The sequence below is a fragment of the Ranitomeya variabilis genome, chromosome 6, assembly GCF_051348905.1.
Source record: "Ranitomeya variabilis isolate aRanVar5 chromosome 6, aRanVar5.hap1, whole genome shotgun sequence".
NCBI classification, from domain to species: domain Eukaryota; kingdom Metazoa; phylum Chordata; class Amphibia; order Anura; family Dendrobatidae; genus Ranitomeya; species Ranitomeya variabilis.
The window spans coordinates 84254080-84257332 of NC_135237.1; the positions used below are offsets into that span (position 1 = coordinate 84254080).

At 40.2% G+C, this 3253-nt stretch overlaps 1 long non-coding RNA gene across 1 annotated transcript; it reads right to left on the reverse strand.

Annotated features, from left to right (window-relative positions):
• Window positions 1-1939: 1939 nt before the first annotated feature.
• LOC143783466 (uncharacterized) lies at window positions 1940-2976 on the reverse strand. Its single transcript, XR_013217187.1, has 3 exons — window positions 2895-2976; window positions 2564-2778; window positions 1940-2162 (listed from the first exon to the last, which is right to left on the reverse strand). It is a non-coding gene; the product is annotated as an uncharacterized LOC143783466 (long non-coding RNA).
• Between the last annotated feature and the right edge of the window lie 277 nt (window positions 2977-3253).

Consider the following 3253-nt stretch of genomic DNA (forward strand, 5'->3'; position numbering starts at 1 on the left):
TAGGCAACAATAGCACTGAGACACTACAAGAGCGCTCTCCGTCACAGCTCATACACCACAAGTGCCATCTATAGCCTCAATGATATACACCATAAGATTGTTTTAGTGCTTGGCTGCAGATATCTCATGGGGTAGAAGAGCTAAGACTTTTACAGCCAATTTAACACTAGGACTACTGGACTCGTGACCCCGCCTAGAACTACTGAAAGGAGTCATTTTGACTCCTTGCTTGTTTTCGTTTATTTTTAGAGTTTCATTTGTGGTTATTTATTAATAATTATATTTTTTGTAATGTATTATTATTGTGAGATCCAACAGTAATGCTTTTGATTGTTTTTTTCCTGCTTTTCTTATTTTTCTACAGAAAATAACAATAATTATAATAGACATTTTTCAAACATTTTTTTTATTCAAGTGCACACATATAAACAACAACTGAAGAACAAAAAGCAGAGAAAATGTAGGTGGAGGAGCATAAAAATGAAAATATGGCGCAGAATTCACCTTCTAAACATTTGGTGTTTCGCATTTTAGGCATTGCCTTTGATTTATGGCAGTACATTGCCCACACAAAGACTTACCACAAGTCTTACAATTGCCGACAGATCTATTTTTCTTGCACTTTTCTTTGATCTGGCAAAATTTTGTTTGAACCATCACTTCTGAACATGTAGAAACTTGGGACGTGGAACCCTTTTCCCTATCTGTGACATAAGGACCACTCAACTCTCTCACAAGCGTTTGCAAAAATGCCTTGCGTGACATTTTTTGGTGGGTAATCTCCTTGAATATTATACATGCATTTATACCCGCAAAGTCTAAGGCATTTTCAAATGCATGAACAGGCCATCTCCTTGTGGATGTTCGTGTGGTATATTTTCGTGCCATCTGATCCACTACATCTACTCCATATTTTGTTTCATTGTAAAACTTTACCGTTTCTGGAGTTTTTTTAGCGGAATCAGACGCAACAACAACATCTGGATGGACGGAACTCAAAATGACAACATTTTTGTTGGGCTTTCCTTGATATACTGTAAGTGTAAAATTGTCTTCATTTCTAAACACTTTAGTGTTGTACAATTCCTCTTTCATGGATTTTATTTCTTTAGGCACTTCTCGCCTTATCTTATTCAGTGTTCCCACGATGGTTGTTCCTTTGCTTTTTAGCTGTTTAGCTAATTTTACTGAAGTAAAATAATTATCAGTTGTAACATTGCGACCTTTATTCAAAAACGGGTCCAATAACTTCATTACCACATGGTCAGCTAAACAGTCCTCAGCACGGCGTGTGTCATCTTTGCCTAGATAAGGGAAGCCATTTGCCAGATATTTGCTCTCCTTATCAACAGCTAGCCAATATTTGTGGCCATATTTATCTGGTTTGGAAGGCATGTACTGCGTGAATGGACACCTAGTTTTGCTTGGGAAAAGTTGCTCATCCACCGTTATGTATGGGCCAGGTTTGTAACACGCAATACAATTTTCAATAAACCTGTCCCACACAGTAGAAAATAGAGCAAACTTGTCCGTTTGCAGTCTCTCCGATCGAGTAGATTTCTCATCAAATCTGAGAAACCTCATAATTTCAACAAAGCGGTCCCTAGACATTGTCGCTTTGCAAAACGGTATTCCCCAGTCATTACACCAAATACTGCTAATCGAGTGACGGTTCGTGCCAGATATTCCACGAGCATAGAATATCGCAATGAATGCATCTAGCTCCTCATCAGATAGAGTAAACTGTAAATTATTGTTCCTGCATGCTTCTGCAAGCGTACAGTTCTTTATATGTGTCAATATATATGAATCAAATAATAATAATAAACGCCATGCGCTCAAAGGACTATCGATAATGATATTTCTTCTGGCGTATCCTGTAGGGCCAGGTGCTTCTCGAAGAATATTTTGGCTGTCACACCTACCAGGCAAGTGTTGTCCAATTTCAACAGGTTTCCATTGAATACCATCCGCTGAAACTAGTATTCCTTCAGATTCGCCTTCTCTGGTGTTTGTTGTTGCATTACCTTCGCCGCCATCGTTATCTGTTGTTCTTTCATTTCTGGGACGTTTTGCTGATTTTTTCTGTCCACGACCAGGAGGATGGTCACGAGGCAACATAACTGCATGAGCCCGATCCCCAGTTGATGTGCTTGGAATATCTGGAAAAAAGTTGATGAATATTTAGAATTTTTGTTTTGTAAGGGTCCGTGCACACTGGCTGGATTAGCGGCGGAATATCTGACCGGATATTCTCACCACAATCCGGCCCGTACCTGCCCGCTCAGGTACAGAGCGGAGTTTCATACCTGAAGCTCCGCTCCGAACCCCGGGCTGGAGCCGCTGTCTGGGACGGAGCTGTGCTCGCGCGTAAGCAAGCGCTGCTCTGTCCCTGACAGCGGCTCCAGCCCGGGATTCGGAGCGGAGCTTCAGGCATGAGCGGGCAGGTACGGCCTGTATTGCGGCAAGAATATCCAGATGGCTATTCAGCCAGAATTCTGCTAGTGTGCACAGGCCCTAACTCAGTGTGTGGAAGAACAAATAAATACACATAACTACTTACCTTCTGGATTTGTTCCTTCTGAGTCTTCAGATTCACTTGATATGTTCTGAGGAATGAAATCTTCATCACTGTCAGAATCAAATACATGTTCCTGCAATTCGGATTCCGATTCATCCTCCGGTGTGGATTGCAAAGTAGCCAGAATATCCTGAGGCTTTATCAAATGTCTTCTCTCCATATTCCTCACAAATTCCATAATTCTATATAGTTCCCTGCTGAAAAATAGAAATGAAATGAAAACTAAAAGAAATAATAACTGTTCTGCCACCTTCAAAAGTAGGTGGGCTGAATCAGTTGACAGACAGCTGAACTATTTCATAACAATTCATACCTGTATGAGTCTTCAGAGCTCGTATGTCTGCGTCTGTTCTCTTTGTCTCTTCAGCTGAACTGAAAGTAAAGTTACTATCCAGAATACTGTCTCCTGCTGGGACCTTAGCAAAACACCACCCTTCATTAGCATAAGATAAGAGCCTAGAGTAAACAAGCTATTTTGTTCAGCATTACACAGTAATACAAGCAGGTAAAACACAAGGAAAATGTGAAAAGTTGACATGTAAATTGAACTACATCTATATGAACATCAGGGTAAATAAGACAGAGTGAAAAAATTATGCACAAAACTTTATAGCAACATTTAGTGACAAAAGGACCTCAAAATATAGTAGGGAGTCAAAATGACTCCCTTCA